Here is a 27,572-nt window from a genome sequence, read left to right as displayed (position 1 = left end):
TTCCACCTATACTAACTGGCCTGTTAAAAGAATTTTTTTCCTTTCCCACAGACCTTTCTTCAACTATATCCTTAGACCATAACAGCTGCTGCAGCACTGCAATTACTGCTGTGACAGGAATTTGAAAAGGTTTTCAAGTGATGACTGACAAGGCAAGTTTTTACGGGGTACTCCTTGGTGACTGTCGCCTTTTAATAACTTGGAAATGATAAGAAGTAACAATTACTGTGATCTGCCCAAAGCAAGTCTACTATTATCCTATTGCACTGTACAAATGGTATAGCAAAAGGGTTTGTGATACATTTAGACAGTAAATGAACCACAAAATGCACATGAGAACTGTGGCACAATAATGACAAAAAACACATTTTTTAAACCTGTTATGCCAGTCTTAGTATAAACATAGGTCAAAAATTACATACAAAACTGATTCAGTGATTGATCTCTGGATTCTTCACTTTTTTTTTTTGTCATTTGCTTGTGAAAATCTTTAACTTTTTCCTTGTCACAGTCAGGTTTTTGTTCTGATTTTACAGTTCATGTACAATATACCATGAGAGGCAAAATGCCTGTGCTTCTCTGAGATAAAAAGAAGGTTTTGGAGTTTTTTTTTAGAACTGATGTGAACAGCCTCTCTAGTACTGTATGTTTTTTGTTCCCATCAAAGCTTGTCCTTTAAGTGACCTTTGAAATTTCTCCCCCAGATTGGTTACGCACTTAATTAACATTTTAAAAAATCTGGGCAAAATGTGCAGAGTGTCAAGTATTTCTGAAGGTGGATTAGAAAATGCAACTTTCACAAAATCCAAGAAGGTGTTAGCTGTCTTTCCGTTACAATTGTACTCCTATTGGCATCATTCACAAGCCCAACACTTTCTATATGTGTACTGGAATAGCACAAGCCCCCAGAATATGAGGGGGAGTTGCCTAGTTACTTGTGATTTTAGCCCTGTTTCAGTTGAAATCTATCCAGATGCAAATTACAGCATGCAACAACATTGATTAAACTCCCTGGAACATGGAGTCCATAAAAATGAATGGCTCGCATTCATCTGCGGTTCTTTTTATCTTATGACAGAAGAAGTACAAGTGATATTCTTAATTCATGTAACTCTATACAAATGATGGATGCAAGATAATGCAAATATTCTTTGTTTTATCTGACTGCTCAGATAGTTTCTTGAGAAAAAAAATGTATAAAGGAAGTTGCTTCCATAAGATCGGAGAGGAGCCTCGGTTTTATTATGACATGCTGTATTTCTCAGTAAAGGAAAAGTATTTCACGCTTTGTTGTTTTGACCAAGGCATGACAACTAATCTGTGGTATGTAGCAGCCAGACAACCAGCTTGTTATATGCCTATCACTTCACTATGGAGCATGCCTCACAACACAGATATCCTGACTGCAAAATATCACAAGGGTTGTTTCTCAGAAATGCAATACTTCTGACCGATCTTTAACTTAAGACTGCAACAGCTGGAAGTACCATGTAAGAACTGCAAATACACACCAGAAATACTCTGTTAAGGTAACTGAGCTTATAAACTAAGGTCTATTATTAACATCAAATTATTAGACTATTGTAGCTGTTAGAGATATAGAAATAGCGCTGTTTCCTTTCTCACTAACCTCAAAAGCTACATTACGTTGAAAGTTCTTAAATGATTCCATAATCTAGGTACCATATTTGTGGATCCTTTTTCAAGCTGCAGGTCAGATAAAAGAAAACAAGAGAGGTCAGTATATAGTGCGGGGTTACTAACTGGCAAAGCAGCAATACAGGTCTTTCACTCCACATGACTCAAGAACATCTCCTTCCTCTGATAGTATGGTTGCTGTGTTGGCTCATAAATAACTTAACTTCTGCTCTTTTTTATCGAGATTTTCTAATGGAAGAAGATTTATCTAGTGTCATTGACCATATGCCTGCCCATTTATTTTTGATGGCTTTTATCTCCCTTCTACTTCCCAGTCACCGTTTACAGATTTCAAGTGAGTGCCGTGCCATACAGAAGGAGAGATGTGAGAAGTCAGCAAGGGCAGTCCTACAAACGTTTTTTGAAACTCAGTGCCTGTATGGAAGAGAGGGAATCAAACGAGTAGCCCAGAGAAGGAATGGTGGGCCGAGCTTGGCTGTTATACATTGCTTTTGGCAGTGGCTGTCTGCCCAGTCAGTTTGGGGTTACAACACCTGCTGTCCCTCATGGAATGGAGGACAAGAGGGAAGAGGTAAAGGGGTTTGCAGGGACCTGGGGTTACTTCAAGCAATCTGCTTGAGAGAAAGGTTATGGGGCAATGCATACAAATACTCAGAAAATGAAGCTTGCTTCATTGTCATTCTCATAGCACAGCTCATTTCGTTTCCTCAAATATTTTTTGATGATGTATATACTTTCAGGTTTAATCTTTCTCGTATTTTCTTATCTTTTGTAACAACCGCTTTTTAAGTCTGCGTTGAATGCAAGTTTGATTACATCAGAGTAAGCCCTTACAAGTAGAACTTAGGTTATACAGAAACATTTGTAAAAACTGCATTTGCATTTTAGGAGAGCAAAATACAGCTGCATTCAGATAGGGCCACTCCTGATTTCAGCATAGCTTTCAGGATTTCACTCGCAGTTACATGTGTAGCTAATTAATGGCAATGTTCTTTAATTCCGGCTAAGGGGAAGTTTGACTCAGAGCTTATTAACTAAGATGAGTCTTTATTATAATTACATGGACAATAACAAGAGATCTCTGTGTCTCCTCTCTATCGGGCTAGTAGCTCTCCCACTTGCAACTATGGCTTCAGTTGTCTATTCTTGTCCCTTAAAGGGTTGTTACTCACACTAATCATCAGTATAACAAGAAGCTTGAGGTTATCATTGAAATTCTCCTATAGTAGACAATACTGATAGGAAATCAAAGAATCATAGAGTTGTTAAAGTTGGAAAAGACCTCCAAGATCATCTGGTCCAACCATCCTCCTACCACCACTATCACCCACTAAACCATGTCCCTAAGCACCATGTCCAACTTCTCCTTAAACACCCCCAGGGATGGTGATATCACCACCTCCCTGGGCAACCCGTTCCAATGCCTGACTGCTCTTTCTGAGAAGAAATGTCTCCTCATTTCCAACCTAAACCTCTCCTAGCACAAATTTAGGCCATTCCCTCTAGTCCTATCACTAGTTACCTGTGAGAAGAGGCTGACCCCCAACTCCCCACACCTTCCTTTCAGGTAGTTGTAGAGAGCAATGAGGTCTCCCCTGAGCCTCCTCTCCTCCAGACTAAACAACCCCAGTGCCCTCAGCTGCTCCCCATAGGACTATTGTTCCAGGCCCTTCACCAGCTTCGTAGCCCTTCTCTGGACATGCTCCAGGGCCTCGATGTCCTTCTTGTAGTGAGCGGCCCAAAGCTGAACACAGTACTCGAGGTGTGGCCTCACCAGAGCTGAGTACAGGGGGATGAAATGGAACATTTCATGAGCTTTCCTTCACAATAAAAAAGAAACCCATTCTTGGCTTTGTGCAGACATAATGCAAACAGATTACATCGCATGCTTAAACTTCTGTTCAGGTTACTTGCAGGATTTGGTTTGGATATAAACAGCAGCAGGCCAACAGTCTCACAAAATATTGGCTAAAGCTGGTGTTTTAGCTTACTGGAGATTTAATTTTGTTACCCTCTAGAGGTTCCTGGAAGAAGACCAAGCACACATAAGCTATGATTACTATATGTACTCAAGCTGCAGAAGAGCGGCAAGCAGGCTGGACACATACTGTACTGACTATCATTCAGTAAAAACAATATCACTGCTTCCTGGTGCTTTGTCACATGCATGAACTGGTTCATAAGGAAGAACAAATGACCTTATCTCTACCAATTCACCTAGCTCAGCAGTTTTTTCTTGACAATAACTGAAAGGTAGCGGCAGGGAGACTGCCTGGCCTTTCAGAAATATTAGTAAGATCTATCCCACTTTGCCCTCTGACTTTGGCAAGCAACCTCCCGTCTTTCTTACCAGTCTGTGATGCTGCAAAAGTGCTATTGATTGGAATTGTACATGGCACAGCTACAACAGTGGGTTTCAAATCTGGAACTTCAGATTTGAATCAGCACACATCACACATACAGGTACTTCTTTTTCACTACCAATGTGTGATAATACCATGCTTTTTTATTCAAGCAGCAGTAAACAGTCCAAAACAATGTCAAAGTAGGGTAGTGCTGGGCACAGTAAAAACACAGGCTCTGAGAGAGTCCCTAATGTCTTCCCAGTGGGGAAGAAATTGTGAATAAGAAGTGTCTGTACTTAAAAAGAGTGATGTGAGGAACAGAGAGGTCAGAATGCAGATCAGAGGAAGCACATAGTGTCTCCATCTTATTTGCCACTCTGTTCCTTGAGAAGGACTCAAATTCCAGCTTTGGGCATTTAGCCAAAGAATGCTGTATCCCCTAGCTGTGGCACACGTCAGTTTCTTTTGGTGGCGTGGCCTGCAACCAGGTTTCATCCCAATACAGCAGAGATACATGAGTGGACACACTGATATCCAAGAATTGGGAATTTTCCCTAGAATAGTTGTAGCCATTTGTATTCAGGCCGTTGAAGAGGGTTCTAGCCACTTAGGCTTTGGACTGTAGTGTGGGAGAAAGTTCTTCCAATGCAAAATGATTAGAATGTATCCAAAGGAGGACAAGATGCATGAAGAGTGGCTGGGGTCCCTTGAATTTTCATCCCAGAGCAGAGCAGGCTGAGGGGAGGCCTCATGGCGGCCTGCAGCTCCCTCAGAGGGGAGCGGAGGGGCAGGCGCTGAGCTCTGCTCTCTGGGGACAGCGACAGGACCCGAGGGAACGGCATGGAGCTGGGACAGGGGAGGGTCAGGCTGGAGGTTAGGGAAAGGTTCTGCACCCAGAGGGTGCTTGGGCACTGGGAAAGTCTCCCCAAGGCAGTGGTCATGGCACTAAGCCTGATGGAGTTCAAGAAGTGTTTGGACAGTGCTCTCAGACATACCGTCTGAGTGTTATGTCGTCCTGTGTGGAGCCAGGCATAGGATGAAATGATCCTTGTGGGTCCTTTCCAACTTGGGATATTCTTGATTTGATTATCTTTTCGAAAATGTAACTTGTTTTTCAGATCTAGCCCTAAGCCCAAGAGCCAGTCCCAGTTTCAAGCATCTCACTTCACTGCATGAGCAGAAGATAATCTGCCTTCCTGTCTTCACACATACTCTTGTTATACCTTGAGAATACAACTGCTGTGGCCCACATGCTGAGGTGTCAGAATTGTTCAGTGAGGAGATCTAAAATAAATGTAAAATGGTAGTGCCATCTGTGCAGCAGCCATGCCTTCAGCACGGCCTCCTTGCAGAATAAAGCTTAGGGTATCTTCCTAACCGTCTTTCTGACCGTTTTTCTGCCACTTTGCCTCTAGAAAATTTTAAGCCCATCAGTTGAGGACATATTTAAAATGGAAGCAGAATACTTAAGTAAGTTCAAGTAAGTTATTTTGAGTTTTATGAAAGTGAATAGCTAGATAGGAGATCAAAATTAATAATTCAATTTAGAGTTAAAATATAAGCCACCCTGAAACATTTGGCAATGTCCTGCTAATGGACCAGCACTCTGATTGGCATACATTGACACAGGGCAAGGACTAGATTGGACCAAGCACTGAACATGCTCTCATCTGGTGAGGATTCATATGAGTATGTGGGGAGCTGGTTTACTTTGTCAGAAGGTAAATATTCAGGAGAAAAAAGACACAGATGTGCAGCAAAATAAGTGGAAGTAGCTCTTTGAGCAATGTATCTTAATAAAAAAGCCTTACAAAATAAGGCAAAATGACAACCAAGCTCTTATTTTATTGCTAGTACCTGTAACAGACACTAGCAGGATTTCACTGCATTGTTTCTGATGGTAAATCTATTTCTCTAAGCCTGTGTGCCACTTGCTTTTATATTCTCCCTTCATTGTTATTTCCTTTTGTTGTACTCTTAGGGATTTACCTCACTTTATCCCCTGAAAAGCAGGCACTCTTAGCTCTTACTGAAGGAAACCACCTGCATACAATAATCAACATTATAAATCTGACTGTTGCCAAAATTTACCCAAATTTGAGAAGCTGCCATTTTTTATTTCCTCTTTGCAAAGTTGGAGTATATAAAAGAAGGAAATAATAAAAGGAAGTAAATGATAATGTCTCATATAGCACTGTGGAGAAGCCTTGCAAATACCAGCTTCGTAAGTGACTTCTGTCTTGTGCACGTCTGTAACATCTCCCCTTCCATCAGCTGTTGCCATGGCATATGATGGCATACCTGCCTGCCAGACACTTCTTGAGACAATGAAATGCAACATGATCTCACCTCATTCTCTGGAGCACCTGCTTCAGCTTGCTTTCTGAAAAGCTCCACAGAGCGCAGTAATAACCCGCGATTCACCAGCAGGGTTGCAGTGATATGGGGGCATGGGGCTGCAGTGAAGTGGGGGCATGAGGATGCAGTGCCACAGGCTGGTGTTGTGCTGGTGGAAGGGACATGGTGAAGTACCTGTGTACAATTGGAGAGAGCCCTCCAGGGACTGAGGTGCACAGGTCACGGCTTTGGTTCTGATCTGGAATGGAAAGAGGGAGGCTCATCAGAGGGAAGGCTATGCATGCTCAGTGACTGCTGCTGCAGGGCAAAAAGGAGAGGAGGAAGGCTGGGAAGGAGGTTTACGAAATTAGAAAATATAGCCAAGCCTGAAAACCATCCAAACCAAGCAGCCAGACAACTTGCAGAGCTTCCATAAATGACAGATAGTTGTGGCAGGAAATGTAGTCAACGTGAACTGGAAGTTGTTTTTATGACTTGCAGGAGAAATGACTATCTAATTATATATAGCATAGGCTAAATGAGCCTTGGGGTAACAAGGAAGTGTTTTCTTACTCACACAAGGAATGGTCTCAGTGTTAGCTGGGTATTGCCCTCAGCTGAGCAGGGGAAGAAGGGGGCTATGATGCAGAACTTGCAGACTTTCTTATAAGCCTGACACCTGCTTCCTTGACCAGCTGCCTGGAAAAACACATTTCAGTGTTGTTGTTTTTTCTCAGATGAGGAAGGAAGTCTATACTACTTCACTTTCCCAGGGGTAATCACTACTGGCAGGGTATCTGTCAACAGCATACTTTAGCAATGTATTAAACAAGAAAATATCCTTATGTCAGAAATCTTCTGGATTAAAACAGAAGGTCTAGCCATAGGTCTTTTTTTTCAAAAGAGTAAGGAATTTCTCCTCTCACAAAATGCACTGGTAGTTTAAATTTTTGAAGAGAAAAAAAAAAAAAAAAAAAAAAAAAAAAACTTTTAAAGAGTCTCCTGAGTATCTGATTCTAAAAAGATTAACATTTATTGGAAAAACAACAACAACAACAACAACAACAACAAAAACACCAACCTCTTTAAGCACTTAGATCAGATTATACATCTTCCTGAAAAAATGCCAGCAGATTATTCAGAAATATATATCAGCTACAGACTTCTGTAAATTAGATACCATCTTTTCAAAAGTGGAAGTCTTCTGAAGCGCGTATGGAATTTTGAAACACTGGAGGAAAAAGTAGGTTAGGACAAATCCTGCAGTCCCTAGTGATGGAGCTGGGGCTGTATCAAGGCTGCAGGATTTACTCCCCTGTTTGCAGTGTCTGCAGCAGCAGCTGCTGGTGCCGCTCACTTGAGAGCAGCCGTGCCAGGGCTCCCATTATCAATGCCTGGCTTCAGATATATAGAAACAGACTGTGAAAAATCAGTCTGGTGTGAAGGCAAACAGACTTTCTTTAAACATTATTTTCTTCTCTTAAAGCTGACTTTCTCTGAGTTCAGTGAAAAGCACTGCAATATTCTTATGCACAGAAGTTAGCAAGCAGCCATCACAGGCAAAGAAGAGCTACGCTTCTCTCTCTTACTTGCTTCTTTTTTTGCAGCTTCAAACCACTTTCCCCATCTCAGCAGTTGTTGCGTTCGAGTGGAGGAAAAATGAGGGGCTTTCTGAAGAACACTCTCCCTCTCTGAGTATGGGTCCATGGGAATAGCTCAGCCACTGTTTATGGCAAACTGATCCAGTTTGCTCTTGGGCTTTTACCCATGGTGCTTTCCTCCTGTGTTACCGGCATTAGTACAGCCTCACTGCTTTTTTAGCTTGGAGTGGGAGCAGGCAGAGCTTGTGTTTGCCCACACCGTAGTGCACAAACAGTTTTGCAAAAAGGGTAATTTCCACGCAACATGGAGTGAGCTCATAAGGAATACACTTGGAGCACAGTGCTGGATGGTTTGCTTTGTGGAGAAAACAAGATATTTACAGTTTCTACTGATAACTATTTAATGTTGTTTTCCTTTACAGCAGAATTTCTTATCTGCTTATATAGTCTCCATTACTGTAATAACTGTATGCTACAGTAATTAACAGCTCAAACTAAGAGCACCCCTGAGACATAAGGCATATTTAATTCTCTTTTAGAGCCAAGAACCTGTGGCAAAAGGAACAAAGTGACCCAAGGTTCACTAAAGAGGCTGTGATGCCCTGAATACTGTGTTATAGCTTCATGACTTCATCTGGCAGCTTTGTGAGGTTGAATGGTCCTGTCTTGGATCACACACAGATCATTGGGAAAACAAAAGTGCAATGCCAGACATAAACCTCCAGGCTTGTGGAGTACCCCTTAGCATTACCACGGGGAACAGCAAAATCAGGTGTGTACCGCCTCACACAGATGCAAACCTGCCTGCTCTCTTGATTTTGTGCTGCATACCGGTTCCTTTTTGTGTGTCAGCACTCCTGAAGCCAACATGCTGCAGCACACGCACACGGTGCAGGAAGCACACAAGCTGGAGGACATGGCTTCATGGATGGCCACGAGCTCTGTAGGCAGCACCCATCCTCTGCAGGCACCCTCCTCATCCTCGGGCATCCATGCCAGGCCCTTGGTTCATGACTACAGGGCTGAACTTAAAACACCTTGTCCCAAGATGCTTGATGTTTGTTCTTATTTGGTTTTTCACCTTCTGGAGGAGGAAGCAGGTGTGTCCCTTTTTTCCTGGAATCAGGTCAGTTCATAGGTTATGGGGGGTTTTCCTTTCCCTGGATGATTTCCAGATCCATCTCTCCCGTTGGTCTGGTCATACAGAAGTCCAGAAGCCCCAGGCAGGTGATGATAACAGCCGCAGAAAGGCTGGACAGCCACAGGGAACTTACAGTGCCATTACATTGTTCTTGTTTTCCCAGAAATTCCCTGTAGCAACTACACTGCCCTTTTCTTTCTAGGTCATATGCCTGGATTGCCCAGGCAGAGAGCTGTCAGTTTTGATCTGGAGTCTGATCTGAAGGGACAGGATGGAACATGTCTTTCTGAGGGTTTTGTGTTCTCTTGGGCAAAATGCTGCTAGTGCAACACACATTAATTTGGAGGTTTCCAACACTATGTAAACAGCTTTTCTAACACTGCTTGTCTTCCACTGCTGTCTCTGTCCCAGAGTGTTTAGACCTGGCTTACTATTAGGTCCCAGCTCCAGAGCATCTGGTAGTGGGTGACTGGAGGCACAAGCTCACCGGTCCTTCTCCTCTTGATGGCTCCCTGGGGAGAGGGGACTGCAGAGGAGCTGGCTCTGGGGACTCCTCTCTGCTGATGGCCTGTGCAAGTGAGGAAAATAAGTAGAGAGCAATGAATTCTCTTGTCCCCTGTTGGGGATGAAGCATGGTTTACCTAAAAATGAGTGGCTTTCTTCCTGGCTCAGCACACCAAGGAGAGACCTTCTGTCTAAAATTAGCCTTCTGCATATGCATGTATACATATGCACATGTGCACATACGCACACACTGGGCTGGGTGCCAGCCTACCAAACCTGTGTGGGACGACAGGCATAGGCACAAACTGGCACAGCCACTGCCTGAGAGGGGCCACAGGAAAGAGTGTCTGTCAGCTCGGAGAACGAGTCTCAGCCTCACATTCCCTCTCCCTCTTTGCCCCTCTTTGTCAATTTTTGTGCTAAGAGAGGCTAGAAACATGCCACAGTGGCTTGTGGGACAGCAGTAGAAAAGCTGTGTGTGGTATGGTCATGCCTCAGATGCTGTGGATGTACAGGGAAAGGAGCAAGGATATTCCAGACCCAGGGTGGTGGACCTTGGGGGCAACCTCGAAAAGTGGAGTAGATGCACCCAACAGGTCCACACCAGTGTCTTTGCTGTAAGCCTCACACTTTCTTATTTTGCCCCCAAATAGTGTATTAGTGAGGTTTGCTTCTGCAGGTCACTGATGACTAATATTTTATTAAAGATCTGGTGAAAGAGATGTTTGTTTGCCCCAGCTTTGAAAAAGTTTAAGCTGGAAGTTGGGCTTTGGTAGTAGTCTGGTGAGCCTGTGAAGACTTTCTTTGGTTGAGGCAGAAACATATTCTGGCACAGAAAATTTAGGCCATCTGTAAAAGCATATTTCAGACAGAAATCCATACTGACCATTGAAGATGCAGTTTAGCCTAGAGGCTTAGTTCACAGAAGGCTTGATTTAGCGCCATTGGTTTTTATTTCAGTTGTGTGCTATTTTATTAAGAATTTACTGTTGGAATCTTAAAAAAATATTTCAGTTTCTGTGGAAAGTTACTACCAGAAAAAAAAAAAGAAAGAAAAAAAAAAAAAAGAAATCTTAATACTTCTATTCCCTCCTCCTTCTCCTCTTAGACTGGAACCAGCACTCCAGCTTTAACATGCAAAACTGTGGTGTGAGGGTTTGCATTAGGGTGATTGCTAAGGCCACATGGGTGACAGCACATACCCAGATTCCTGTGCTTGGCTCTTTGCTGCCTCTGACTGTTCTTGGAAGTAGAGCCCCATTTTCACATTTTCTTGGAATAATCGCATATTAAGAACATTTCTTCTGAGAGTCTTCTGCAGCTGCTTTATATCACTTCTTCGGGAGTTTTTCTGTATGATCTGAAACATGCATCCTCCAGATCAACCTTACCTGCCTATGCTGAAGCCATAACCTTGTTTCCCAAAACGAGAGGTACTCAGGCCTCATAGCAATCCTTGGTAAAACCATTATCTCCCAAGAAGTTTGCATCAAGTAAGCTTGAAAGAAATCTGAGAAGGAGGGGAAAAAATGAGAAAAAAATCTGGTTGGTGTTAACAAACACCAACAAACAAACAAACAACAACAACAAAAACACTTCCTTTTCTTTCCACTCTAAGCTTTTTTTTTTTTTTTTTTTTTTTTAATTCCTTGCCAATTTCATTTTTCTAAATAAAGACACTAAGCTCAAACATTAACCCATCAGGCAGCTCTCTGCTGGTTGTCCACACAGGTGCTCACAGGCAGTGTTTCATCCCACTTAGAATCTCAATGTGTAACAATTTTCTTTTCTGCTTCTACTAATCATCTATCCTTTCCATTTGTCATCATGTGACGGTGTGTTGACAATCCAAGTTAGTAACTTATCTTCCTAAACTTATCTTATCTTCTACCTAAGTACTACTGAATGCCAGAGGGACTATCTGTCACTAGATGAGAAAGGGCGGGATAATAGGAGTCATAATTACAGATCTAATTTTGCATATATATAATAAAAGAAAGTCAGATGTGGTAAAAGGAGATCTCCAAGGAAGTCAAACTGGGCTAATGGCCTCTGTTCCTTTTGGAAACTCACATACTGTCAGGACATATTTTAGCATGTGTCCTACACTGGCATTTTCTCTTATAGAAAGAATGAAGAAGAGTTGTGATAAAGGGCATACATACAGAAATGTTTCCAGCAAATATTTAACTGACATGAGGTGCAAATGGTTGTACAACACACCACATAGTCGTGACTCCAGACACAGAATACAGATAAAATAAGAATTAGGGTCTGAGAACAGGGTTATGTCCAGTGTTAGTTAATGAACATGCGGAGGTTGAGAACATCAAGATTTTTCAGAGAGACAAAGAAAATGTGAACAGAATTGCACTGAGAAATCAGAAATGAATACAGAGACAGAGAAACACTACCTGATTGTTATATTAATTATAAAATAATAAATTGAGATTAATTTCACAAAAATGCTACCTATAATTTATGAGAAAAAATAATCCCAGATACAACTATTAATTCTGCAAGGTATTATGGCAGATCTATATGTAGACATGAAATTAAGCAGGTAATACTGTCTAAAAATTAGCTGGTGCAGTAATAAGTACACACTATTGGCTTGTAAATCAAGGAAAGAAAGATCTTATTTAAGATTCTTTGAGTGATGGGATAAATCTTATTTAATTAAAATCAATTTTTAAAAGTTTTGCTGAATGCAAAAGGGCCAAAAATTTATTCTTACTGTCTGCATTATGACAGGAGCAGCAACAGGAGAAAAAAGCTGTGCAATCATTTTGGGGTTTAGGTTTGAGGTAAGAGGGAAGATTAAACTTCAAATATGAATGGTTACTTTACAGACAACAAAAGGGAACACTTCGAATATCTAAAAGTCAAAGTCCTCAAGTATGAATAAAGTGAAAACCATCAAGTGAAAGCTTACTATGAAATAACAGGATGAAATAACAGTTGCAGGGACTTTGCCTGAACATTAGTAAAATCTTTGTACCATGCATCGAGCAGAGCTGCACCGTAAGCTTGTCCTTAGGAATTGCCTTGGGAAGTTGCCTGGCACTGGGGTGATGCTGCAGGGCAGACGGACGGCCGCTGCACCACACCTGCAGTAGCTTGGGGGACTGGACGGGGCTCTGTGGGTCATTTTATTTAGCCTCTTTCTTAAAGTAGGGCTGCCTCTAAATCCAGCACAGTTTTCTCAGGACTTTGCTTGGTCACATCCTGACAGTCTCCAGGCATGGAGATTTCATGATGTCTCTGGACAACCTGTCCTATCCTTAAACCACTCGCATAGTGATTTTATTTTTTTCCCTTATATCCAACTGGAATTTCCCTTGCTGCAACTTGCGACTGCTGTCTCTGGTCCTTCAGCTACGAGCTTGGTCTGCTGCATCTGTCATCTCTCAACTTTCCACAAGACCCACTCTCCAAGATTGATGTGTCCTTAGAAAGAAAATTTTCTTTATGGGATACTGAATGTTTCACGTGTGAATATTAATATAAAATGACTTGCTAGAAAGCTGAATGCCAGGTAGGAAAAGCAGCTGAAAGCAGTATGATCATGGGATGCTTTCTAGCAGTTCTCAAAACACACTCATGCACATGCCCTTGCTTGGGATGTAGGTTTGCAGGTCACAAGTTGGAACTCTTTAAAAAATCACATCAACAATATTTCATGACTCTGAAACAGGCACCAGGGAGATTGTGATAATTACCACAGACATGCGTGCCAGTTTCTGTTTCTCATGCTTGGCACCAGCAAAATATTACAGTGCCACTGCACATCAGGTTCGGAGCATCAGCAGGCTGAATGAAACACTGTCCCGTGCCAGTGGAGCAGCTGAACTTCCCAGACTGCTGGGGTCATGAAAGGCAGCTTATTCAATGCAAATATGGCCATCAGATATACAACATCTTCAAGAAGGCAGCTTGATGTTGTTTCTCCCAGGGATCCTTTTAGCTGGAATTATGCTTTTATGTGTGCAAGGGAGGCCTGCTTTTAGAATCCCCAATCCCTCTTCTTTTCCAGATGCCAGCCCACAAATGGTAGCTCTGTAGAATGGAGGTGAAATCATTGCACCAAGTGGGAGACCATTTCTAAAAATGTCCTAAGACCTTCACCTACTTCAATGTTGCTGCAGATTTAGGTACTTAATGAGGATACGATTTGGCTGAAACTCCCTTGTTCTAATGCCCTGCCTTGGATGAACAGATTTTTTTGTCAGAATGCTTGTTAGATTTTTCATGTCATGTATTAATTTTTAAGGGGAGGATCTGCTATGAGCATGTGTTGAAGTACGCAGATAATACCTCATATATACAATCTGAGAGCTAAATCCTCCCTTCCAAAAAAAGAAAAAATCCAGAAGACTTCCGCCGCTTTCCACTATTGAGTGTCTTTATGATCTTCCCCACTTGTCTCTGAAAGGTGCAGGCACCTTTGCAAAATCTATTGTAACACATGAAACTGGAAATTTTGAGTGTTGCTTTCTGTGTGTACATTCAGGGTTGAAAACAGTTTGACAAGTATTAGTGTGTAATTTCTCCATTGCATTTTCTATTTCTCTTTTTCAACTCATGCTAGGAATTTACTTGAGACTTCAGTTTCAAGCAATATCACTGCATGACAAAAAATAAAAATAAAAAAAGAACTTTTAGAACAACAGAATATTTATCAGTTATGTAGAAATCCCTTAAAAGTTGTTAAAATGTTGTGCGATCTTCAAAACTGAATGCCAATATTTTTGTAGGTGTAGTGAATATCATGAGGTCATTTCTGCAGCTTTCACGTTTCATTTAAGTTTTTAAAATATCCTTAAATGCGGGCATTGCAAAGTTTGAGAGCATTGTGAAGTTTCAGAACACGAAAGCCATTCATGAGTTACTGCTAGGCTTGAAGACTTGCTGTTTAGATGTCAGTAGAATGGAAATACTTTTCTTCTGTCTTAACTTGCTATTGTTTACTTAACAAAACATGTTGCTGCTAAAACTTTTCCATCACATACACATGCACGGATGGAGAGGGATTCCAGGGTCTTAAAACAGAACTTTCAAATCAAATCTAATCTTTTCTTTGCCCTGTTCTTTGTACAGTAATTTCTGTGCAGCATTGAGTGGTAACAGCTTTCCAAGTTTACAAAGGAGTGTTATCTTTTGAATTTCGTTGAGGCATAGATGAGGCTTAGCTATCTCTCTTTTTGATGTCAAAAGACTGCCAAAACATTATGCCAGGCAGGAAAAAAAGTCACAGTTTTGGCAGATACTAAATAAACATCCATAAGCCACAGATAATACCACGTTATTGGCATTGTGCATGTTGTACTGCCTACACCTCTCTAATTAGGAAATAAAGTCTGATAAGTATTTGCGAGCAGTCATGGCTATAAAACAGGAAAAGAGTCTGACTATGGAGCTAGAATAAAAACCGTATCTCTGGAGTGAACTCTAGGAAACAGGGCTGTGCAGCAGCCTCTGGAGAGGGATAACAGAGGAGAGCCTAAAGAAAGAGGTCACACAGCCACATCACAGCTGCGGTGAATGACACTGATTGCAGCAACGCAATGCTGCTTGTGGGGGACAGGAGGGGTGGTTTGTGCTATGACTGTGGTTCTATTTAACTCCATACTATCTTGCTTAATAAGAGAAGCCAATTGCTTTGGGTGGTCCTTCAGTGGTGTTTCCCCTTCCCTCCACATTCTGTTGTTTCCTTCATGAATAAACAAAGTGCTCTATTTTCATTGCAGCTGTAAGGGACAAGTGCATTCTCTATACCTAAGCAAGCTGTGGAAATCACTTAGCTGCCAGGCATTTGCTTCATGTACTATAACGCTCCGAGGAACTAGTGCTTTCATGCAATCCCACAGTGAAGAAGTGATACTAAAATATACCATGTGACTGCTTCTTGTTTTCTTTTAAACCAGATAATATGACTTTTAAGCCAGATAATATGACTGATAATAATTGGGTCACGGCCTATTGTTTGCTGCTACTTAATGTCTCTCGAGTTGAGCACAGTCTTCGTCAATCTGGAAATTTCTGAATTATCTTCTAAGAAAACACACGACCTAGGGCTTTGGAGCAGATTGTTAATCAGCCTCTTCTAGGATAAGGTGTTAGCCAAATGACTTTTCAGATGTTAGATGGAACACTTCTTAACACCTAGGACAGTTTGCATTTTTAAGTGAAAATTGGACAGTGAAGGGAAGAAGTCTATTCCGCCATCCTGACCTGAGTAAGTCTGGGTACATCCACGAGTGCATCCATAAGTACATTCAAGTTGCAGCAGTGAATAAGCTTTTGGACTCACCTTTTCCTTACAGTCCCATCATCAGCAATCAGAGTCTTTGCATCCACCCCCCAGCCAGAATCCTCTTCCTCCCCTCTCCTGTCCCAGCTCCTCCTCATCAGCTCTGGTGACCTAGAAATACAAAAGGAAGCTTTTTGAAGCTTTCATCTTCAAAACAAAAAAATAAAGAGAACAGCAAGAAGATGTTTCTTGTCCTTCTCCTTGGGAAGACAGCCTTGAGTTTGTGAGCCATGACAAATCAACGTAAGCAGTTGCAGCAATCAAAAGCTCATTGCTGACTGTTGCTAAAGATCACAGGATGTTTGTGTCCACCCTAAAAACTAGATTTTTGCAGCCTGGCAATAAATAAATTAAAAAGAAACAAACAAGCAAACAAAAAAATAAATAAAAGCTGTACATCCTTGATCCTGTGGGAGAGCCCAGATTAGGTGCTGGGGCTTCCAGGCTGCTCTGTGTCATTACAGAAGCTCTTGTGGAAGAGGTTGCATGGACCAAAATGACACAAAACAATGAAGCGATGTGGAATTGAGGGTTAATCCCAGATTCAAATCAGAGTACAAATTGAATCCATTTAAACCTGCACAAGCTAAAAAAGTGGCTGCCCAAGGTTATCTGTCTGACACACACAGCTTTTAATGTAATTAAAATGATAACTGTATTAGCAGTCCTTCTAAAATGGATATAAGGGTGATTCCCAATTGCATTATGGTATTTGGGCTTGCAGGCAATGCAGCTCACAAAAGGCCCAGCAGCTGTTTGCACGGGGCATTTTGGGCTACTTCTGGGCTTGCTGCTCTCGGCAGTCCCCATCTCAGATCTCACAGACCCTGAATTGTGTATGTGTGTGTACGGAAAGTGTGGGTACCCCACCTCTGGGGAATCTCACAAAGGAGAAGGCTGGCAATGGCTTAGCTTATACCAGTCTGCAAGGTGGTGTCAGGTCACCCTGTGCATCACTAGCTCAGCTGGGTCTGTGGGGAACCTGTCTCCAGGTAGCTATTGAAACAGGAACAGTCAAATCACTGTCTTCTGCCCATCTGACAAGGACAGGCCCTGAAGACATGGGCAGTATTCACAGCATGTGACCCACATCACTTTTTCTGCAGAGCAGCAGCCCTGTGCTCAGGCAGGGAGATTCTCCTGGACTAGAATCGTAGCATGCAATGCAGGGGGAAGGAGCAGTGGGGGTCAGTCCTGGTGTATTTTGGGGCAGCTTCATAAATAGCTCAGATAGCAAAAGAGAAGAAGAAAGTTTAGTGAAAATCTCTGAAGTTTTTGTCATTAAGATCAGCGTAAACCAGTCCCTGCTGCCCTTCCAGAAGTGTCTTCTTCTGTTCCCAGCTCTACAGATAGAGCAGCAGAGCTGTGCATAGGCCTCCCTAGTACCATGCCCTGAAAGGCACCGTTTCCATGGCAGGCAAGAAAACCTTTAGGGTCCCCATATTTTGATCAGCTATGAAATGCTGGCAGCGTTGTTAACAGGACAGGGATAACCTGCTCTGGACAGATTTCATACAGACTGGTAGGATTCAGAGGTGCTTTGCCACAGGCAGTCTTCCTGGATCAATGTGGGGTTGGTGGAATTTTTTCTTCCTCGATGAACTCGCTTGTTCTGTTTTCTGGTGTCCTTGAAAGCCCCTGAAGAGAAGGCAGGATGTACTGGCAATGCATTTCTCTTTGTCTGTGCTTGCCATGGGATCTTCACTTGCTCTATTCATCTCTGCATGTTTTAACACCTTTTTTTACCCTTGCTTTTGGAAAACTATCAGGACTTTCTTGTGCCATATTGAGTTCTCTTTTTAGCCAGGCAGCATGTGTAGTCTTGACTTTGCTTTCTTACAAAGATTTTCTCATTTTTCACTTTGGGTTTTTCCTTTTCTTTTTTTCTCTCTCTGCACTACACCCCCCAACTCCCCCCCATCCTCCCTTGCCCCCCCGCCCGCCCCCTTTTTTTTCATTTTCCACCTTAATTTTCAAATGTCATTCAGAGGTGAAACTGCTGCTAGTATTGGGAAAAAGCAAGCAAAGCCTTCACATCTAGTTGTGCTTTCTGGAACAGTGTTCAGGTGATGACACTTTTTCTGGAAACAGTGCCTGGCTGGACTGTGTTCATAACATCAGATTGGTTGGTATCAACCCATTTTGCTACCTAGTCCGGATCTACACACTTCTTCCAGAATGTGTTTTTTGCCTTGCCTGCTCTGCAACTGGATTTTCCCTTGCAAAAACAAAATTCAGTTGAGCACAAGTTGGTTTGTAAGTATGGTGGGCTTGTGTGATGGTGCTATATCTGGTCCCTTTTTTTTTTTTTTTTTTTTTTTTTTTTCCAATGTGTTTCCTGTACTTTGTAGTCCCATTCTCGGGCCAATCTGCTGGCTCTCCTGCAGGAAGGTGCTCTGCAGCTCATCTTGAACAAACCTCATTCATGTTATTTATGGTCCATATGTCAAAGGGCTGCAGAATAAGTAACCAGTATCTCCTCCAGCACTCACTGTACCTGCCCAGACTCAGGTGCTGTACCTATTGCCCTCTGGTTTTGTACAGCTGTAATTCCTTCAGTGGTATCTCTATGTCAGCTTGGAGTTACCCTAAGTGGATCAGCTTTACCTCCCACTCTCTTGTAGCACAACTGCTGCTTCTCCATTTTAGGTGCCTACTTCAAATGAAAAACTTTTTAAACTCAATTCCTTGATTTCTAATGAGTTTCTTGGCCTGCTAAGTTTTCACGTGTGCTGAGATGCCACAACTCCCTGTGAAAATTACATTACCTTGAAGATGAGCAACTTTTCTAAAAAAAATCAGCAGAATTGTCTTTCAACAGAACTTTCAACTAGCACTCAAGCGTGTACTCTCTTGTCTAATTTTAGTCAAAGATGTTGGCATGTGTGTAGATCCAACAGATTTCTGAGACTAGTTGTGTATATTTTTCATAGTGGATTGTCTGCTTAATTCTGAAGAATATCAAAAACTGGAAGTTCAAGCTGTTATGTTGCTGTTTCCTCTTTCTGTACCTCTACTATTATTTTTCCTTTTTTCTTTCAAAATTGTGCCTTCTTACTCATTGCACAGTATATGTATTTTTCTGTAAATGAGGTGAGATGGTCTGTAGTCGCCCTGACACTCCAGCCCTGTGTTACCTGACTACTTCACAATGCAGTATGTGTTTACGTCCACAAAAGAACTGTCCCTGTGGGACACAACACTGCCTTTGTCCCTAAATGGAGAACTAAAGCTCAGATAACAAAATGATGACGGTAACTGAGAGCTGGAATTTCCGTGCCAGAGAAAACCCCAACATCATGAAGAAAATTTATTTTCAAAATAAATCCAGATTATTTTATATATATATAAATATAAATATATATATATGTATATATATATATACTTACATATATATATAATGAAGTGATACTTGAAAAATAATATTTTTTAAATTGGCAACTTTTTTTTTTTTTTTTTTTTTTTTTTTTTTTTTTTTGTCCAGGAATACAAAGTTCCTGACTGTCAGGGCTCCCACATCCCCTGTCAATGAACCAGGCTCCCAGGCTTGGTGTTGAGCTGACAGAGCCAGAGCTTCTACAGCCTCTGGGTTTCCAGATTTTTCACTCAGAGCTGAAGCCCTGGACATTTCACAGGAGATGTTGAACCAGATGATCTTGGAGGTCTTTTCCATCCTTTATGTTTCTATGTTTCTATCTTTTTTCTATATATTCATTATTCTTACAGGTCAATGGAAAACTAAGGTCAAAAGAGTCTAAGGTAGATTTCCAGATTTCCCAAAGAATAAATTTGGTAGTACAAAATTAGATGTGTACATATGCCTAATTAAGTATTTGGAAAAGTAATTGTCAGGTGCATTACTATACTAACGCAGCACAAAATATATTTTCCTATATTCAATGTCACATTTCTGTCACCAAAACAAAGTTTGTTCCTTTGTTAAACTCTCTTCTTGAAGAAAGAGCAAACATGGATTATTATTATTTTTTTTTCTGTAAAAAGAGTCAAAACAATCAGTCAGATGAACTACTGAGACAATAAGCAAATTCTCTCTCTCCTTTCCTTAAACAAAATTTTAAAATACAGTAGGAAGAACAGGACATATTTAAATACCATCTCCACTCTACTTTCATTACCTGACTAAAGATGACAGTTTATACTTACATTTCCTGACAGAGGCCATCATCTGCTGAGGTGTTAAGTTCTTTCTCCCCAGCTCATCCGGTGAGTTGTATTTTCAGGGACACATATGGGACTAAATTTTCTCTGTCTTCACAAAGTCATCTAAAAGTGGAGATAGATTTAAAATAAACAATCAAACAAACAAAACTGTATTCAAGCCATGTGAATAACTGCTATTCTGGTTTATGGTAGTTCTTCCAGCAGCCGGGGAGAAAATCAGCCTAGGTCAACAAGAAATATATTTTTTCAGTATCTTCAACAAACAGAAAGATTGCAGAAAATATTTTTATTGTATTTTAAACTCAGGAGAGCTAATGTGTTGCTAATATTTCACACAATATTGCATTTCAGTTGCAAATATTTTTCAGAATTAAACAAAACGTTGGATGGAATTTCCCACTAAAGTATCAGTGAGCATAAAAATAAAGCCCTTCTGCAAGCAAAATAAATATAATTTTTTTATTTTTTATTTTTCTTTCCATGCTCAATTCCTTCTTCCTTTGATTATGATATAAACAAGTTAGTTTCTTTTAAATGAATTTTAAACATTGCAGACACTGTGCATTTTCTACCAGAAAAGTTTTGGCCATGATATTTCACCCAGTTCTCTTTGGCTATTGACAGAGTGCTTTGGCTATTGCCAAGTGCTTTTAAAAATCTGTCCAGGCATGTCAGACTGGAAGCTGTGAGGAGCAGAGCACATCTGAATAGGCACTTATTTGTGTGCCTCATTGGAAGCAGAGATTTGAAAATTTGGCCACAGAGATACTCATTACTTGGAAACCAGGAGGCAACCGGCAAGTACACAAAACTATTGATATGAGCTGTCATGCCATTCGAGCCAGATGGCCTTCATGTGAAGATTTATAGTTTTTCACACATCTCCAATGTTCTTAGCACTGTATAATAAATGGAAAAAGAAGACATGGTCCCTGCCCCTGTTTTTCCTGGAAGTCTGTATTTGAAACAGCATGTCATATTCAGGGATGTCCACCTGACCATGCTGCCTGTTACCTGAGAACACTAGTAAATTTTTTATTCTATTCTCGTTTCTAAATTTATTACAGGAACATAACTTCCAAGGGTACACTATATTTTTGAACTGAACTTCTATTTAAAGACCTTCTTTTCTAAATTTGATCTTCCCTTGCATCCTGGCTGAGAGTGCAGAGTACTCAAAAAATGCCATGGCATGGTAGCTTTATGTTGTGAACTTCAGGCTAATGGATGCTGCTGTCACAATGCTATTTTTGAGAGTGATTTTTCTCCTGCTGCTTATCTTTTCACTGAGCCATCTGGCAGATTTAGGATGCTAACCAATGGAGCTGTATTGTGCCATGTATTAATATGGATCTCATGAATCACTCAACAGGTCAGATTTAGAAAAACAAGACTTTTGCAGCAGACTTCCACTAAAAATGCAAAGTCTGGCTAATTAACAGATCCCCTCTCTGCCAAAATGTTCAAATGGAGCACAGGATTCAAGTCTCATTAGAATAAAGTAGAGGGATGGGAATGATAAGGGTTTGTAGCTATTTAAGGAGGAGAATGTTGCAATGCTGCTGGGTCAAAAGTGTTACTGCCTTTTACTTCAAAGGTCCTCAGAGCAGAATAACCCACAATGCAACTCAGTGTGCAAGGAGCCAAAGCTGCAAATAAAAAGACAAACTTACTAGCTGGTAAAGATACTGAATACTCTTTGCCTTGCCTGTGCTATGGACTCTTTCTTCAAATCCTCTGTCCCAGGACAGCTGCATGAGATGGTGCTGAGTCGCTGGGCCATGTTTAGGTGCTGGGCTGTGAACTAGAAGCAACCACAGAGGCTGGGAAAGAAAGGGGAAGTGTCCTGCGGGTAACTACTGATGAACAGACACAACCAAGGGGAGCTGCTCATCCATGAGAGGCGCAATGAAGTCATAGCCGGAGTGTTTCTGAGAGATGAAATCACCCATGTGCTCTTTCAAGGAACAAAGACCGCTGCAAAAGTACCCAAGTGACCACAGGGAAATATTTTGAAACATCTGTTCCCATTGAGAAGCTGGCCCAAAAGTCCCTGCATTTTTTTTATTATTTTTTTTTTGGGGGGGGGTGGAGGGGGGTAGGAAATGGGGGGATGACACAAATCCTGTTTTCTGCCTCTGCCCACCCCTTTTCCTCTGGAAAATATCAAACATCAAAAGCATACAAATCTAGGAGGAGAAGGGCTCAAAGATTAATAGGATCATGTTACATCTCTCTCCCAGCCCCTCTTCCACAAAATAAGGGATAGTCAGAATGGTTGCTCTTTCTTGTCCCTGCTGGGATTGTGCAATGGGGCCAGCATTTCCCCTGCCATGGCATGGGCATGGCAGCAAAGCAGCAGCGCCTGCAGCCCCTGGCCTAAGTGAGGGAAGGAAATTCCTTACCCACTCTGCACATGATCAGATCATACCCTGAGGCATGAGTCTGACTGCTCATAATTCGTGTCACCCTACGGACTATGGATCGTGAAATGACGCAGACAAAACTTTAGTATCAGCTGCCTCAGCAGACTTTGGTCGTTGACCATGAGAATGGGAATGACTCATTCTCTTAATCTGTTTCACATTTGCAACTGTTGTTGACTGAATAATATAACTCTTGCTTTCTTCTCTCCCTTCAGCAGACTGCCAGAACGAGAGATTTTTATAGTGCTTGAATAGCTTAAGCCAAGCCTTTCTACCCCTTTTCAAGGTTTTCGTTTCCCTGTTCTCCTTCATTGTAGTTTGTTCTTCTGCTTCTGCCTCTAAGTCTCCTCAGGTGTATCTTGTGTTTTGTAGTATAAGTCTGTATGTATATACATTTACATATACATATATGTATACATATACGTATAGACTTAAATGGTGTAGTGCGCTTTGTCTGTGGTCAGTGTTGCTGTTGGGCCACGTCCCCGCCTTCCATGAGAATGGCAATTCTCCACTGAGTTCCTAAGTGGCTCAAACACCAAAGTACCTTGTTGTCCATTTCTTCCTTTTTAGTGGGAGGTGACAATAAATGTGAGTTCCTCCTTGGCTCTCACATTGTCTCTAGGAAAGCATCCAAGCTACCATGCTAGGAGTATGGAAATGAATGATTGTCAGCGTATTAAGGAACTGAGTGCTAAAAGAAATTGATGGGCTGTGTTTTTGCTCCAAGATCATGTGGGTGCAGGATGACTCTTCCTCTCCTGTGAAAAAAAAAAAAAAAAAAAAAAAAAAAAAAGCATTTTCCTGTGTAGACGCATTAGTCAAAGTCTTTTTAGAGGTGCCCAGCATGCCAGACTCGTTTCCAGAAACACAAGAGAGTGGGAACACCCTTGGAGGGCGAAGAAGCCATTCAGAAATCATATTGTCTGGCAGGAAGCGCACACTCCGTAAAGTCCTTCAGTGTAATAAAACCAGGTAATGAAAGTGCCACACTGGACTGTCTCTTTTTGATGTTGAGCAACTGCCGAATGAGCAGCTTAATAAACCAGCTTTCTACTGAGGGGTTCTGTGCCTTCCACACAGCTTAATTCTCATTAATTATCAACCTAAGCTCCTTGGTTACAGAGGAGCCAGCACCTGGCAGCAGAAGCTCAGAGAGGCTCGACAGCCATAAAAGTCCCAAGGTTGTGTCTGGCAGTGCTGAGGCCACACCTCGGTGAGTCCCGGTGCCTAGGGCAGGCAGCGTGTGGAGAAGTTCTTCCTGCTTCCTTGCAAATGGCCAAACAGGCTGCCTGTCCTGCCTGGGTCTCTCCTGCCTGCCTTGGTCCCAATGCCCCCTCAGACCCAGCATTGCGCTTACCTGACCACTGCTATGGCTAGCCTTTTCTGACCACTTCTGCGGCCCAGGGACATGGCAGGCTCCTTCCACACTGCCCTCAGTTCGCACCCTTCCCTGCCCAGAGGCCTCATCTCCCTCATTCCCTGCCTGTGGGTGGCCAGTGGTGGGTGTGATCAGGTGAGATCAGTACCTCCCAGTTGGGTTACAAATGGTGGATCCTGCCTTACAGACCCATGTGCTGGTACCTGCTGGAACTAAGTAGGTGAAGACAGAAAGGAAGTGAGAGCAAGGAGAAAGAGCTAACATACAAACCAAGGATGGTGTAGTTGTATTTGGGTAGCTGAGCACACAGCTCACCATCTGCTTTTGTTGCCCACATCGATGGGCAATGGAGGACATACTAAACTGCTGTACTATTCAGTCCTAATCCTGCTCTTTCATTAAATGCCACATGATTTGCTTTTTCAGTGTATAAATGAGACTGAATCAAAAGGAAATAACTGCGGAGGCTGGTTTGCTTATCAGAAAAATTGCCTTTCTCTAACTCTAAACGAACTTGTGATTTATTGTGTTTATCTAGCAGATAGTAAGTTTAAGGCACTTAAAGCACTTGGCCAAGAAATCCCCAGCATATTGTACTTCCCTACAAGTGGAGAAAGCATGCACAAACATGAATGAACACAGTTTAGGGCCTTCTTCCTGATCCCATGCATTCCTGCACAGGATCTTTTTGCTTTATATGTAGTTGAACTGAATAAATGGGCTGTCTTGAATTACATTTTGGATATGTGTAATGTATCCAACTAGCTTTGGTGTTCATGGCTGTCACTTGTGTAACTGAGCGGCGTGTTTCTTAGGCATTGCCAGGTTCAGAGGCATCTCACAAGGACAATCTGTTCTTACAAACACAGATGAAATGTGGTGGAAAAAGGTAGCAGGGGGAAGGGAAATCAGTGCTTGTTGGGCGTATTCTGTATATTTTATTAGCATTTCAGTTCTGGGGGCAAAATAAGGGAAATCCATTCTGGTTTTAATTGTCCTATACCTCTCTTCAAAACATTCTAATGAAGGGCAGAAATTATTCTACTGTTTTGTCATTGTTGGATTATTCACTGCCTTAAGACTCAGGGGAATGGAGTAGCTCACAGCCTGTACCACTCTTTTCCCAATAATGTCTCTGCCTCATAGTGGCAATGAGTAATATCCTCTTTCTTTGCACACACTATGCCAGAGTGTCCCCCTCCCACATCTGCAAAGCATTGTTTGGCTCGAGGAGTGAAGGTGGCAGCTTTTCAAGCATTAGAAACCACAGCCTAAGCACATCGAAATATCTGAGTGGTTTGAGTTTCAAACATCAAGATTTGAAGTAGTTTCTCCTGTTCAAGCCCGGGACCTACAGCTTAGCAGATATATGCAAAAAGGCTGTAATTCAAGCAAATCACAGATCTGCAGCATCAAAACCTGTGCCACACAACAAGGAACTCTTTCCCCTCTGGGCCACCTCGACAGTCCTGTCCTCTTTCCCCATGCTTCAATGACCTTCTCTCTGATTTTATAGGATTTCTGCTTCTGTTATGCTCAAACCACCCCAGGTCTCAAGAGGTAACACAACTGGTTCCTCCTTCTCTGCCCTGTCCCACCATTCAGAAAGCTGTAACTGCAGGTTGTGGCTGTCACCTTCAGGCTATTTTATCATATTAAACTGCATCTCTTCCTCCTGGTGCATCCGAAGGGTCAAATGCAATGGTCTGGCTTTCCCCTGCCAGGAAAATGCCAAGAACACAAGCAGAGCTGAGCCCTGAGCAAGGGAGAACAAGTCTTTCCATTTGTCATTGTTTCCTCCCCACCCCACAGCCCCCCGAACAGGCCATGGTGTCAGAGTCAGAGCTGGCACAATAGAGCATCATCTGCCTTCTATGAACTCAAGCTTATTTCTGGCAATACTTACAGTTTATTTTCCATGGAAAGTGTGAGGAACTTGAAGAGATGGATAGACAAGAAAAGAGAAATTGAGTATATCACTTTCTTTAGGTCTAAGATCCATACAACATTTCAAAACTGTTTATAACCTCTCACTAGTCCTGATTCTTTAATGCGTCTGCTCATCTCCTTAGGCAGGACTCCAATACCCAAATACAGAGCAGATATACTTGCATATCTTGGGAAGAAAAGCTTTAAGAAGACCAAGGTTTTGATTCTGAATTGCCTGTTTTCACCTCCTCAATGTGCCTGCCTGTCGCTTTGTTCCCTAATGTGATCTTTTTGGAGGGGCTTAGACCTAACTTGCAGATGACTGTATTTGTATTACTCAACAGCTTAATATTTTAATCTATGTAGCTGGTTCTTAAAAATGAGATGAATGCAAGTGCAGAAGCCGTGAAAGAACCACAGGAAATTTGTACCACATTTGCTTCAAGCATTTGCAAAACCACTATGAAGAGGGTCTAAACCGAACACCATAAGTCTCATTGTGTTCCACAGCAATCGACAGAACCCACAGTGAGGATTAGGTCCTTTTCTTTGTACCACTGAGGAGCCAGGACTCTGATTTCACAGGTAATAACCATAACAGAGTGTTTTCTTCACTAGTGCAGCTTATTAGGAAGAGTGATGGGCAGTTGGCATGGCAAGGAGTGATATGTTTGGTGCTCCATGTGACAACAGGGGAAGGACATTCCTGAACTTGTCTCATTTTAGTGAGTGCTCTGAATGATTTTATAGGAAAATGAACCTAGCTGCCAAGCAGAGTTGTTTTGCTGCAAAAACTTTCTGCAACACATGGGATAAGAAGCTACAGTACACTTTCCAAAGCTTTGTAACACTACAAAAGTGGAAGATTAAAAGTCAGAAATTGAAATGGCATAAATGCATACTCCAATGGAATAAGGAGGTGGTATTGTTTAGCTTATTACTCACTTCTGGTTTTGTGCTTTTGCTAAACAATAGTGTAATTGCTTCCTTAAAGGCCTTTGCAAATTCCCTGTACCATTGAAGAGCAGGGGATGGAAAGCATTAAGAACCCTGAGAGGAACTTCAAGGTGTTATTCCAAGCTCTCTGGCTGTCTCAGTGTAATCTATCGCAAACAAAGCACTGCTGCGAGACATGATGACTCTTCAAACTGTCCTGTGAAAGGAGCCAATGTAAATGAACACAGTGTGCCAAACTCAAAGGTATGTTTGAAATAACCAAGTTTGCCCTGTCTCTCTCACATATGGTTGTATAAACTGAGGATCAAACTCCTTTGATTACTAGCAAGTAACTTGAAGCCCCTACATATCACCTGGATTCAGCCAAATCCATCTAACTGCATATAAGGTTCTTTCATAACACTCCTGCTACCTGTGTTAACATGTCAAGTACTGTTGAGTGGCAGGCACTAACCACAGTTTGTTCTTTCTTTCTTTCTTTCTTTCTTTCTTTCTTTCTTTCTTTCTTTCTTTCTTTCTTTCTTTCTTTCTTTCTTTCTTTCTTTCTTTCTTTCTCTCTCTCTCTCTCTCTCTTTCTTTTCTTTTTCTCTTTCTTTCTCACTTTCTGTCTTTCTATCTTCTCTCTTTCACACTCTCTCTCTTTCTTTCCCTCTTTCTCTCTCTCTTTTCCTGCCAGGGCTGCTCTAAGCTAACCTCGGCAATTGAAAACATTCTTCTATTTGAGCTCATAGTAACACACTTCCACTGACAGTGAGGCAAACAGAGTTTGCTTGCACATTGTTTTTCTTTCTACCATG

Source organism: Oxyura jamaicensis, chromosome Z (genome assembly GCF_011077185.1).
Source record: "Oxyura jamaicensis isolate SHBP4307 breed ruddy duck chromosome Z, BPBGC_Ojam_1.0, whole genome shotgun sequence".
Taxonomy (NCBI): domain Eukaryota; kingdom Metazoa; phylum Chordata; class Aves; order Anseriformes; family Anatidae; genus Oxyura; species Oxyura jamaicensis.
The sequence above is the reverse complement of the archived record's forward strand: the minus strand, read 5'-3'. Positions refer to the sequence as shown.